This window comes from Chelonoidis abingdonii, chromosome 23 (genome assembly GCF_003597395.2).
Source record: "Chelonoidis abingdonii isolate Lonesome George chromosome 23, CheloAbing_2.0, whole genome shotgun sequence".
Classification (NCBI taxonomy): Eukaryota; Metazoa; Chordata; order Testudines; family Testudinidae; genus Chelonoidis; species Chelonoidis abingdonii.
This window is the reverse complement of record NC_133791.1, coordinates 18843894-18857904: the sequence shown is the minus strand read 5'-3', so window position 1 is coordinate 18857904 and position 14011 is coordinate 18843894.

The following is a 14011-nucleotide window of genomic DNA, read 5'->3' as shown; positions in this document are numbered from 1 at the left end:
AGTTTTGCTGGACAGAGCCCAGAAGGCCCCTAGTCAGTGTGGGGAGAGGGCACGATGCGGTGCTGGACTGAGGAACAGGGGTGCCAGCGCCTCAGCCCTGCTCTCCTATCCATTTGTCATGCAGCAGCCTCGGCCCTCCGACTGCTAGTAACAAGGACACCCAAGCAGCCCTGGTGAGGCTGGCAGGAGCCCTCTCCATTTCCTCCCTCCTCGCTTGTGTTGGCTGCCATGGCTGCAGCAGACACGCTGCCCCGGCGAGGGGTGGAACATCACTCCCCTGTAAGCTTGGCAGGTGGCTCTCAGGAGCTGCCCTCTGTGCTCATACACCGTGTGCGCCAGGGACTTGCCTGTGCAGCTCACTGCCAGGAGCAACTACAGATGCTTTGTGCAGATCTAGTGCTCTGCGAGATGCGCCTGTGCAGTGCCACCCCCAGCTCATACCGAGCAGGGTCACAACTGGCATGTAACTCAAATCATCTGGGCACCTGTGCGTGTTCCCTGAGGCCATGCCCAAGCCTAGCGCATTCATGCAAGGATCCTGCCACATGCTTTGTTAATGTCCAGTGCACCCATGTCTTGCTTATGCCCTGAAATCTGCACTCAGATTGGGATTGGGGCCCACACAACCTCTGAAATCATTGGCCTAACTAATTAATCCACCTGGGTGGTGGCGGTCAAGGTTTTTGTCACTGTTAGTAAAGATGGGGAAACTGAGGCACAAGGGGCGAGACTGGGGCTCGTACAACATCATCCAGTGAGTGCATGGCAGAGCTGGGACCAGGGCTCTGGACTCTTTGGCTCACACTCCCACGCTCAGTGCATGAGGCCCCGCTGCCTGTGTTAGAGCGTCTATGTAACCTGAGTTTGCTCGGGGCTGCTCTCGGTCCACAGGCAGCTGGCAGGAACATCGAGTTGTGTTCATAGAAAAGCCCTAGGAGGGAATTGATTATGGGGAACAAACTGGCTCGAATGACTCTCGCTTTCTGTCGCTGAGGGCAGTGCAGATGCAGGGTGCTGTGCACAGAGAGAGGCAGAGCTGTTCAGGGCACTCGTCCTCCTCTGCAAGCAGCTGTTCCTAGCTGGCAGCAAGAAGGCACGGAAACCGGCCCGTCCATTCAGCCAGTCCATCTGCAGCGGGACAGGAGTTGTGTTGTGGAGAAGGAACCATTACAGTCATGGCGGAGGTGGGGAGAACAGCTCAGACCAGCTCTGCTCTGTGCAGACTCCCCTTCAGGGGGTCAGGACTCCCGGGAAAGATTCAGAAGCGAGCATGAGATGAAGCCAAGGTGCAATAGAGCCCTGGAGCTGGTGGGTGTAGGCAGAGCAAGAACCGCCCCCGGTGAAATCATCTACTGCACAAATGCAGCAGCCCCTCAATTTCCTCACTCCCCCTCCCCAGCCTAGCACGGTGCCCTCCGCAATGCCTGCTCCTGCTCCTGCTCTCACGGCTAGCCTTCCACTGACTTCCGAGGCAGGAGGAGCAGACCTGAGTCCAAGGACAGATAGGAGTCACTCTGAAACCATAAAGAGCCCAGCTAGCCAGGTGGGGCTGGGGGGGCCCGTGGGAGTCACGAAGCCAGAGGGTTAAGGATATTGGCACCATCTGGGGCCCTTTTCCATGGACCCAGGGTGTGAGCAGCTGGCTTCCTCTTCCCTTCCTACTGGGCACTGGCCCATCACAGGCAGATGGCACCATGCCTCATCCTCCTCAGGCTGGGAACATGGGCTCATCTTTGATACCCTGCAGCCTGGACTCAGTCCTCGACTCCAGTGATGACCGTGGGGTGTAGGACTGCCCCTCACCTGTGCATTGTTATTGGTGACAAGGACCCTACTCCTATGCTCTGAGCTGTGGGGCTGGCCACGCATGCCCCACAGCAGGGTCAAGCCTGGGTCCGACACTTACTGGGGTACGTGGAGTATTGCTGCATGGGCGTGAGGCCAGAGCCACGTGCGTCCTTCTGTACTTGGTGTTTTCAAGGGCAAGTGCAGAGAAATTGTCCTGCTCCTGGCTGCCTGCTCCCTGCTGCCCCAGAGCGAATGCTAACCCCGCCAGTGCTCCCTGGCACTGCCACACCAGGCCCTTGTCTTTCCTTGTTGCCTTAGGGCAGGGGATCCCACTCCAGACCAGTCATCGCTCATTCCCTCTCCCTATCAATCACTTGCTCCCTCTTGGAGGTTAAGTGGATCCCTGAGCAAAGTATCCCGTCTCCTGTTGCCCTGGTTCACAATGCAGTGTGCTGTTACTGTGCTGGTGGGTCGGCCAGGGGATTGGGTTTCAGTTTGTTCCGCTGGCCCCAGGCCAGGCAAAGCAAAGGTGGTGGTGTAGCGAAGGACAAGCAGCTGCCGTTGGGTTTGCAAGACCCTCTTAGCTCTGACTGGTGAAAATATTATACTAGGCCCCAGTAAAGAGGAGGAGGCAGATGAGGGCCTTTCAACTGCAAGGAGGGTAAATACATCTACAGCAAAGCTCCTTGGCCAGCCCCAGATGGATTCCTCGTTAGCTGCCCCTTCTGGGCAGGAGTTTGTGGCTGTGCACAGGCTGGCTGGAACGCACGTTCCCCTGTTTTGTTGAGGGATTTTTTGCCACGTCAGCGTCTGTACGTCACGGAGCCCCGGGCTTGCCACGCTGTGGGAGATCCCAGCGCTCTGCTGAGAGGGAAATGCCTGAGCCCCATCTGCAGCTGTGCCAAGGGACGTCACTCGGCTCCGCTCATCGCAATGGGAAAGGAACCGGGAATGGGCCCCAACTGTCCCTGGGGAACTGCACCACGTTTATGGGAATGGCCCAGTGTGTTCGGGCATTGGTCCCTGGGTGTTCCCAGGACTTCTGTGGAGTCTCAGGGGACAGCCTTCCCTTCCCTGCCTATGTCTGTGTGCTGGGCTGAGCCTGCATTCTTGTCACTGCTTTTCTCTGGTCACTTACAGCATGGCCAACTCTCGCCATTCTAATACGAGTCTAGTGATATTTGGTGCATCCCTTAAAGCCCCAGTTCCTGGAGTCCTGGCACTCCGAGAGAGCCTTGCCTTTCATTTCTTTTTTAAAGGAAGTTCCCAGCTCTGCCGACTGTGGAGAAAAGCTTGAAAACGTCTCCTCTCCCCCCTCCCCCCCGCCTGAACCAGAAAGCAAACAGCCAGAATCCCAGATGTATTGTTTCAAAGATCTCCTGAGCTCTAAGCCGACCTCATGAGGTTGGGGGCAGTGATAGTGAATGCTGGGTGTTGGCCTGGCACTGGCGGGGCCAAGGGCTGCTTTGGAGGTGCCCCTCCTGGGAGCGGTGACATCCCTCTCCCTGCACACGTGCATCCCTTCCTGGGTGTTAAAGCTCCCACTAACCTGCTCAGATTTGAATATGCTCAGCTCCCCCCTGGGCCAAACCGCCCTGTGCCAGGGCAAAGCATGGAGTGTGGGGTCATTGCTCCCTTGGACGGGGCCTTGCTGAGGCGGGAGTGTCACCGCAAGGCCGTCCCAGTACAAGTCCGAGCCAGCCTTCGAGCCCAGTTCGTCTGCACCGAGGTCTTGGCGTTGGGCGCGGGGAGCTGTCCGCACTGCCAGGAGAGCAGCCTGGAACTGGCAGGAAAGATGCAGCTCCTCGGCTGCCCTTTCTGTGCTGCGTGCCCTGACGCAGTGAGATGCTGTAGGGCCAGTTTAGATCCATTTGGCTGCCTGCAACTCTTGGGCAATGCACCTAATGAGCTTTATACTGCAAGGGCTGAGTTACCATCGATAGCAATTGAGAGCTTTGATATCCTAAAAAGTGGCATTTAATTATATAGGCGATTACTTACCATCCAGCACTAACCCAAGAGGGAGTCCGTTCCAGTGTCCATGCAGCAGTCTATTGAGTCAGTAACACTGAAGTGGGAGAAACTTTGGTTTATTCCTTACCCTGAGAAATAACTAGAGAAGCAGAGTGAGGAAGTGGCGGCAGTGAGGAGAGGGTGGAGGCGAAGAAGGGATGAGAGATGTGGGAGGAGAAATAAAGGGGTGACTCCAGCTGTTTGGAGCGCTTTGCAGCTGGACCCGAGTGCTTGTGAATGAGAAGTGATGTCACTACTGGTGAGAAACACAGGGCCAGATCGTCCGTGTCTGTGAGCTAGGCCACAGTGCACACAGATCCTGTGGTGATCCCCTTCCCCACTTCCCCCCCCGCTTGCCAATGCCCCTTAAGTTTGACCTTTAGCATCCCCTACTAGTCCTGTCTTGCCTTCTCCTCCCAGCTCTGCCAATGAACCTCAATCCTGAACCAGCCAGCTGGGGGAAAATGACTGGGGCTCAGGTCTCCAAGCTCTTTGCACTTGTGACTTAAGTAGCAAGAGGCTAGTGCACAAAACCAGCCCCCCCCCCCACTCCCCTGGGTATCGACACTGGTGTGAAGATTTGCACGTGGTCCAAGGTAGGTTCTGAATCAGCTGGTGGCTGTGTTCCGATGGTGCTGACCTGTGGTGTGCGCTGAGCTGGGTCTGACCGATCACAGGCTAGGGTGGCAGAGTCGCTGTAATGCTGTGGACATCCTTCCAGGGCCAGCCCTGCCAGTGGTGGGCAGAAAGTTGCTCATTGAAAGCATCTTCAAAGTGAAAAGGACAGACACTTATGGTAACTGTGCCATGGGGAGCTGTGCGGTTTAAGGTGGGAAGGAGTCCAGAGTTGTGTCTGCGAGTTCTGAACAGCTGCAGATTTATTTCTAATGCCGGGTGTAGTGTGAGAGTCTGCAGATAAACACACGGTAGGGAATAACACAAACAACAACATTGATGAAATGCTGCTTCTGCGAGAGGATCTCACTGAGCTGCAGCTATCGTCAGCCACCAGTGATGGGCCAGCAGCCAGACACCCACTCCCTCCTGCTCCCCGTGGGCCTGCTTTGTACCTCGCATTGGCAGAGCACCGCTTCGGCCAGCATGCAGGTGTGGGCTGTGCATGAGGCAGGCGCTTCTGGGCCTGTCAAGGCATTGGACGCATCCAGCACTTGCCATGGCATCCAGTTGGCATCAAAGCTGCTGAGCTGCCCATGGGCCTTCCCTGGTAGCTCCCTTGTTCTTCTGGGAGGCGCGTGCCAGTACCTGCCAGTTAGCACGTACCAGGCTGCCGCCACCGCATGAGGCTTTGGCGAAGGATGAGCAAAGCAGCTGGTCTCACTCCTGGGTGGGTAGAACTCTACCCGACCAGCCCCTCTGCTGAGGTAACCAGTCGTCTGCCTCGACACTGCCCTTCCTCCATATGCTGTGCAAATAACCAGCATTCACGCCCATCTAGCGCCTCAAACCAGCTGATGAAGCCAGGCTGTGGCACTGAGACCCAGGGAAGGGACATGACTGGCCCAAAGCATACAGCAAAGCAATGGCGGGGCCGGAACCTTTATTCACTGCTCCAGCCGCTAGACCAGGGTGGGCAACTTTTTGGCCCAAGGGTGACATCTGGGAGTAGAAATTGTATGTCAGGCCATAAATGCTCAAAAATTGGGGTTGGGGTGTGGGAGGGAGGGAGGGATCTGGCTGGGGGTGTAGACTTTGGGGTGGGGCCAGAAATGAGTTCAGGGTGCAGGGTGGGGTGAGGGCTCTGGGGTGGGGCTGGGGATGAGGAGTTTGGGGTGTAGGAGGGTGCTCTGGACTGAGACTGAGGGGTTCAGAGGTGGGAGGGGTATCAGGACTGGAGCAGGAGTTAGGGTACAGGGGGGCTCAGGGGTGCAGGCTCCAGGCAGCACTTACCTCAAGTATCTCCTGGAAGCAGCAGCCTTGTCCCCGCTCCGGCTCCTATGTGGAGTCATGGCCTGCCGGCTCTGCGTGCTGTCCCCTCTGCGGGCACTACCCCTGCAGCTCCCATTGGCCACAGTTCCCGGCCAATGGGAGCTGCAGGGGAGACACTTGGGGTGGGGACAGCATGCAGTGTGGAGCCCCCTGGCTGCACCACGTGTAGGAGCTGTAGCGGGGCCATGCTGCTGCTCCCGGGAGCCATGTGGAGTGGCCCCCAACCCTGCTCCCTGGCTGGAGCGCTGGAGTGGGGCAAGTTCCATACCCCACTCCCCAGCAGCAGCTTGAGGGCCAGATTAAAATGACTGGGAGGCCGGATGTGGCCTGCGGGCCATAGTTTGCCCACCCCTGCACTAGACCTATTGCCTCCCTTGGTTTGAGGGCCTTTCCTCGGGGGATCTCAAAGCACTTGGCAATGAATTAGGCCTTGCACGCCCTTGGGAGGCAGGGGAAGATGCTGAAAATCACACAGCAATTGGGTGGCAGATTAGGGACTAGAACCCAGGCGTCCTGAATCTGGTCGGTGTCTGGGCACCACTCGGCCTTCCTCCCTGCCGTTCTGATCGGGCATTAAGCCAGCGTTCCAGGTACAGCCTCTCCTTCGTCCCCATCCCAGCTCAGCCGTCTCCTTCCCACTCAGGGCCTCTTGGACCCACTAGCAGCTCGCCAGCTGTGTAGGGCGGGGAGGGGGCAGGCAGTGCTGCTGGGCTGGGCTGCAGGAGGCTGCGGCCCTTGCGGGTGGCATGCAGCGGCACGTCGGGTGCGGGGTTCTCTCTGGCACGGTGCCTGTGAAGTTGGCAGTCAGCCCATGGCTAGGAAGCAGTGGTGTGGCATTAGCAGGGATTGATGCCCAGGGGCCGGGGGGATGGGAATATTTGCTGTTGTCTTGCAAGTTCAAATCCTGCGGACAGTAGGAGTGATTGCCAGTCATTTGCAGCTGCTCAGTGGTCCCCTTGAGAAAGGAGCAGAGACCTCAGTCCAGTTCCCCTGAGCCACCAGCTTATCCAGCTCAGTGGTCAGAAGGGGCATAACCCTGTGTGCTTCAGGGGATGAGCAACCACGGACTAGCTGGGCTGGGGGGAGGGGCAGGGGGACGCATCCTCTGGATCAGGCCCCTGCCGGGCTCACAGGCTCCTGGTCTGATCTCATCTGGCAATTCCTGCCTTCAGGACTGTCCTCGAGTTGCCTTTAAAATCTTGCTGTTGGCAGCTGTGGTGCTTGACCTCTGTCCAGTGGCGCCCCGAGGAGCATGAGAGGCCAGGGCGAGCAGTGCTGGGTTAGAGTGGGGTCCACATGGATTCTTTTCAGCTAACCTCTGGTTTCTTGCTGGTGCGCTCTGTGTCTGCTGTGCCCACATGTCTGCACAGCACCCAGCGGCATGACTGAATGCACCCAGCTCTCTCTAGTTCACAGCAGCCTGCAGCCAGCCCCTGGGGGAAATGTGCCTTGCCTGGCGAGAGAGGAGGGGGCTGCGCGACTGCCTCCCCATTGAGATTGCTTGGAGTGACAGCTTGTCTGGTGCATGAGCGTCTGCACAGTGCTAGTGGCTGCCCTTCCCGGAGCACCGGGGTCGACGGTGGGAGTGCCCTGGGGAGGCAGGGGGAATGGAGACCCTACCTGATGGGGTCTCCCTGTCCCGAGGAAGGGAGCCCTCTGCAGCACTGTGGCCATGCTACTGCTGCTCTGTGCATGGCACTGCGCCTGCAGACAAACCGCCTGCCCTCAGGAAATCAAGGGGCCTTAATGGTTGTGACATCAGTCCCATGTGGTGATACAGGGGTGACCATGCTGCTACTGTTCCTTGTTTCCCAGGGGAGGGCTGTCTCCCTGCCCCTCCACTCCCGTTGATTTCACCCCCTGTCCTCAGCCTTATCTTTGCCATGGTTTCCTGCCAGTGCTCCACTGATGCTGGTCCAGAGTCAGGGTGGGGAGCCCCCCACCAAGGTTAAATGTTAACCTATAGGCTTGAGCTCAGGTCCCCCGAGCAGGAGGGCAGCCTGACCTGGCCGCCTCATGGCAAGTGAGGCTGAGCGCGGTGGGGACCTGGGGCCAGCAGGGCTGCCAGCGGCTCCTCAGGACCTGCCAGGTCTGGGCTGGTCAGGGCACAGAACTGCTGTGCATTTTCTGGTACTGTCTGAGCATGATCCCACCATGGGATGGGCAGGGGGCCATCTTGGTTTTGGGGTGGGAGTCTGGCATCAGCCTGAATCTGGGAGTGATCATGGGGTCAGCAGAAAGGTGGGAGCCCCAGCGGGGTTGGGGTGTTTACAGGAGCCCATTCAGGGTCCCTGGGGGTAAAGGTCCATGTCTCTTGGATGGGCAGCGTACAGCTCTTGTGCGATGGTCAGATGTTCTGCATCCCTGCTGTAGGATGGCTTGTGAAGATGCAAAAGCGTGCGGTCTTTCTGTGGTCTGGGGGCAGAAAAACCCAAGGGGAGGGGCAGGAGGCACACTGCCTTGCAAGCCCCAATCTCTGCTCTGTGACTGAGTGCTGCTAACGGGGCTGTGGCTTGCCAGCCTCTCTCGTGCATCAGCGTCGCACACTAGTACCTGTCAGTCACCCATTCCACAGAGCGGGTAACTGAGATCTTACCCAAGATCACCAGTCAGAGCTGGAAGTTGCTGATGTAACAGAGCCACGTGTCCTCCACTTTGCCATTGTCTTTTAGGAGGAGAATGTCAAATTAGGTGCTGGTGTAACCCACCTGACCCTGGAGATGGTCTGTGTTACCAGCTAGCAGCTAGACTATATTGTATTGATTCAGGTATTGCTTCCTTGCTAAGAGGTTGCGTTCTTCAGTTCAAGTGGCAAACGCTCCGGCATTTATGTTCTCAGGTTGGTTCCCTGACAGGGATGGTTTGCTGGGGTGCAACCCTGAACTGGGGTACTGGTGAGTCCTGTCTTACCAGTGTGGGCTCCCTCTCACACTGTGGCAAGCTGCAAACCCCTCCGGGTAATGCACTCACACAGCCATCCACAGGCAGGGACACACCCAACTGAGTTACATGAATGTTTCTCCCAGCCACTCATGAACCACCAATATAGAAGCTCCAGCCAATTTCCCCCAGCTCCTCAGCCTGGCATTCCAGAACTGTACCATCTGGCCCTGGTCAGAAGCCTGACCAGCGTAAGTTTATAACCTAGTCCGACCCTCACTCAATGTGGAGAGGACGTGCACCAGCTCTTGTTCCTGATCAGATTCCCCAGGCACTTCAAGCAAAACTCACTGTTTTAGGTAGAATATAATACAGATTTATTAACTACAGAAAGATAGATTTTAAATGATTATAAGTAGCAAGTGTGCAGATCAAAGTTGGAGTGCAATTCTCCTTTTATTTCTTAGGTGACCAAGTTCTATAACTAGACAGGATTTGAATCAAGCAGTGTCTCACCCTGATTCTGTAGCTCCTTCATACACAGGCTGGGATTCCTCTTTTCAGCCTGGAACCACCTCCTCCCTTCAGTCTTTGTTCTCCAGATGTGTTTCCAGGTGTTGAGTTGGGAGGGGAGTGATGACAAGTGATGATGTCACTTGTCCCTTTTATAGCTTCTTCCAGGTTGCTGGAAAGATCCTTTGCTATGACGTGAGTCAAGCAGTCTTCGTTGTCTATGTGCTATCTCTAGAGGTCTCCATTGGATGTAGTTTCTGGGGTAGTCCTTGTGAGCACGGATTCCCCTTAATGAGCCTTCAATACCTCTCGCTCCTCCATTGTTGCTCCTGAAAGGTTGGTTGTGGGTGTTTCCAACCTTACAACACATTTCAGTAATGCATACATAGCAAAACTTCATAACTTCCCGTACAGTGACAGCACACACAATCCGATAGAGTATTAGTGTTCAGTAGATCAAGATGTTTAAAATGATACCTCACCAGGTATACTTCGTACAAAACGTGTTATAATTATAGCACTATAGTGAATGTGGTGATGCCAGAGTGTTGCTTTGCGGTACAGAGTGTCACACTCATGTCCCAAACAGGGCTGATGTTACAGTCATTAAACCACAATCTGCTCCCAGAGCGAGGAACAGAGACCAGGAATCCTCATGTCTAATATTGCACCGTGGCTCACAAGTCACCGTGTAACCTGTTGGCCGTGTGTGTGTTGCACCTCCTGTAGGGGCCAGACTTCATATATGACAGCAGCATGTACTCCCCCCTCCCCCCGCCCCACTTTCCAGTTAGTTGCTCCTGTAGACACAATGAAAGAGCTCTGTGCCATGGGGTCAGACTCTGCTACTGGCCAGTGCAACAGTGCGACAAATATACAGCAGCTTGTAGTTATTCAGGGTTGCAGATGCATGCTGGGTTGCACAATGGTTTGTTATGGGAGAGTTGTCTAAAGCACTTGGCTAATGACGCAGATTTTTTTTACATTATCACTATGGTACAGAACGAAATTGGCCCCCTTCACAAACAGATTAAGGAGCAGGTTGGGAGAGTAGCTTTGTGGCAGAGCCTTTCTCTTGCAGAGATAATTAGCCCTGGGCTCAGCCTGACAAGCCCATACCCACCTCCACAGCAGACAGGCGCAGAGCATGGGGGAATGGACTTGCTAGGCAGGGCGGACAGTTTTCTGGTGCAGTTAGAGGATTATTAATAGATTCAGACTTTCCAGGACAAGGGAGACCTCTAGAACCATCTAATCCGTTCTGCTGCATTGCACAGGCCACGCAACCTTGCCCAGGGCTTTCTGCATCTAGCCCAGAACTGTTTTCTCTTTAAGAAAGAGACGTCCATTCGTGATTTTAACTCTCCGAGTGCTAGGGGATCCACCATCTCCCTGGGTAAATCTCTGCATGGGTTAGTTACTCTTCCTGTAAAATACCAGGTCTGCCTTCCAATTGGAAGTTTGCCACTTTCAACGTCCAGACATTGCCTCTTGTTCTGCCTTTCCCTGCTAGGCTGGAGAACCCTCTGCTCTCAGACACTTGCTCTCTTTGCAGGTTCTTACAGACAGTGATAAGTCACCTCTTAACTTCCTATTTGATAAGCTTACTCTGCCCCCGTGCAGCAATAAGACCTGTCCAATTTAGATAAGAACAGACCCTGGGGACCATTCGGGGTGACTGGCTGGGGAGATGGGGTGGGGCCAGGTTACACTTTTTCAAACCTTCACCAAGTTTTGTTGGTCACTAGTTTAGACTCCTTGCCAACATTTCAAGAAGAGACTCTGAAAACGGGGGCCACTATGCCTTTAACTAGATACTGGTGCCTGATGTGTGGAGTCTCCTCTCTGGAGCAATCTGGCCCTGCTAGCCTCTCACCCAGGATACCGGAGTGGATCTGATGTGGAACTCAGGAAAGAGGCAGAACTAAGCCAAGCTCCCTGCAGCCTAGGGATGCATGAATGGATTGTAAATCGTTCCTGATTCCGTTTGCTGGAAATCAAGAGAATTAACCCCGTTACTGGGTTTGGAAGTTAGAGTCGAGCGTGCTGCCCTGGAGTGCTCAGATGTGTGACACTGATCCAGGGAGCGAAGCAGGAATGCACGGCAGGCTGTACACCTCACTGCAGAGCTGTGGACAGCAGGAAATAGAAAAGAGTGTGAGTGCTCACTGATCCCAGCTAGGGAATACCTTCCAGGCAGTGCTCAGCGAGAGAGAGGCAACAAACGGGAAAATCAGAGGCTTGGAGCGAACTAGTTACTTATGGTTCCGTTGTTGATACACATGCCAGGGAGGAGAATGGGAGAGCAGCATTTCAGCCAGTAAACAGCCTCCTTCAAGGTTGCCTTCCCGAGCTGCTGATTGGTCTAATGTTCTGCTATTGCAATGGGAGGCTCAGATTGCCTAGCAATGAGGTAATGCTTCCAAGCAGCTCTTCCTGGGCCCTCTAGAGCCAGTGTCTTCCCAGTGAGGTGTTTGACTTGGTACCACATGACATTTTGATTAAAAAACTACAAAGATAAAAGGTTAACATGGCACACCATGGATTAAAAACTGGCTAACTGATAGGTCTCAAAACGTAACCGTGAACAGGGAATTGTCATCAAGGAAGTGTGTTACCAAGTCGGTTCTTGGCTCTGCACTATTAACATTTTTATCAGTGACCTGGAGGAGTCACTGATACAGTGTGCAGATAACACACAACTTGGGGGAATGGTAAATAGTGAAGACAAGTCATTGATACAGAGCGATCTGGATCACTTGATAAACTGGGCGCAAGCAAACTGTACATTTTAATATGGCTAAATGTAAGTTTGTACATTTAGGAACAAAGAATGTAGCCCACAGTTACAGGATGGGGGACTATCCTGGGAAGCTGTGACTCTGAAAAAGATTTGGGTTGTTATGGGGGATAATCAGCTGAACATGAGCTCCTGGTGCGACGCTGGGGCCAAAAGAGCTAATGGGATCCTGGGATGTATAAACAGGGGACTCTCGAGTAGGAGCAGAGAGATTATTTTAACTCTGTATTTGGCCTTGGTGCTACTGCTGCTGGAATCCTGTGTCCAGTTCTGGTGCCCGCAATTCTAGAAAGAGGTTGATAAATTGGAGGAGGTTCAGAGAAGAGCTATGAGAATGATTAGAGGATTAGAAAACCTGCCTGATAATGATAGACTCAAGGAGCTCCATCTATTTAACACAGGGAAGGTTAAGTGGGGTCACAGTTCTTGGGCTGCTGATGGGTGTGTCCTACTGTAGGGACACCGAGAAATCCTTAGGGCACCTCCGTTTTCCTCAGTGGGGGTATTGAATACGCCCTGAGTTCTAGTCCTTACCCATGTATAAGCTCCCATGCCCCGAGTCCCATTAGTGTGGAGCTTGCCAAACCTGTCCTACCCGACCGGTAGACCAGGGTCCTTTTCTCACTGTAGGCCTGGCGGTGGGCATCTGGGAAATGGCCTTCCCGAGGGAAGTTCCCTGATGACATCCAGGAGTCTCCTTTGGAGCTGTAGAGCCACCATCTGCTCTCTCCAAGAGCTGCCTGGCAACTGCCGGGAACTTCCTCCTTTTCAGACCTTATTCAACCTCTGACATGATTGACAGGGCCAGAGGCGTGGGGCCAGCCTTACCCACACCCCTTCATCACTGGTGTGGGGTTATAAACCTCATCACAAAGGGGTGACTTAATTACCGAGAACAGTCTAGATCCATCCTCTTTGGAACCCCCTTTCAGATAGTTGAAAGCAGCTATCAAATCCCCCCTCATTCTTCTCTCCCTGCAAGACTAAACAATCCCATTCCCTCAGCCTCTTCTCCGAAGTCATTGCCTCCAGACCCCTAATCATTTTTGTTGCCTGTGTAGATACTTATGACAGTAATTAAGTCACCTCTTTGTAGTGTGAGGCCCAAAACTGAGCACAGTACTCCAGATGAGGCCTTACCAATGTTGAATAGAGGGGAATGATCACGTCCCTCGATCTGCTGGCAGTGCCCCTACTTATACAGCCCAAAATGCCGTTAGCCTTCTTGGCAACAAGGGTGCACTGCTGACTCTCATCCAGCTTCTCATCCACTGTAACCCCCAGGTCCTTCTCTGCAGAACTGCTGCCTAGCCATTTGGTCCCTAGTCTGTAGCAGTGCATGGGATTCTTCCGTCCGAAGTGCAGGACTTTGCATGTGTCCTTGTTGAACCTCATCAGATTTCTTTTGGCCCAGTCCTCTCTGGCCTGTGCCCTACTGGAGGTTAGACTAGATGATCACAATGGTCCCGTCTGGCCTTGCAACCTGTGACTAGCTGGGGGGTTACATTAAAGAGCGTTGGAGATGTCCAGAGGACAGGTGCTGGAGAGGGCGAGGAGACAGTGTACCTTTGTGACTGTATCTGTTTAAGCTTCTGATCTTTTCATCTTTTTGCTGCGCACAGTGAGACCCTCTGGCCACCTTCCCTCGTCTCCTCACGCTGGGTGCTAAAAGTGGAGAGGAATCCCATTGTTGGTGTTTGCTGCAGGGTGCTTTGATTCTTCACCTCTCAGGACACAACAGTAGGAGGCAGCATCTCTGGGATGCCTTGCAGGGCTGCTGGATTGTGGTTCCCATGGTGTTTGGCTCAAACTCTGCGATGAAATCGGTGCCATCTGCTGATGCTGTAGAGTGGCAGCCTGCGATCTAGAACACGTCGAGAGTCATCCAGCCAGGAGCTGATGGTGGGTGAAACAATGATTGATTGGTGTCTCTGGCACAGCGCTGCTTCGTTTCCATGTGCAGCCACCCATGAGTCGGATGATGGCCTGAAATCACTGGTAGAGTAGGACAGAGATGTCAGCCATATAGCTGCTGCTAGCATGGTTTCAACCTTAGTGTAGGTAGGGCTG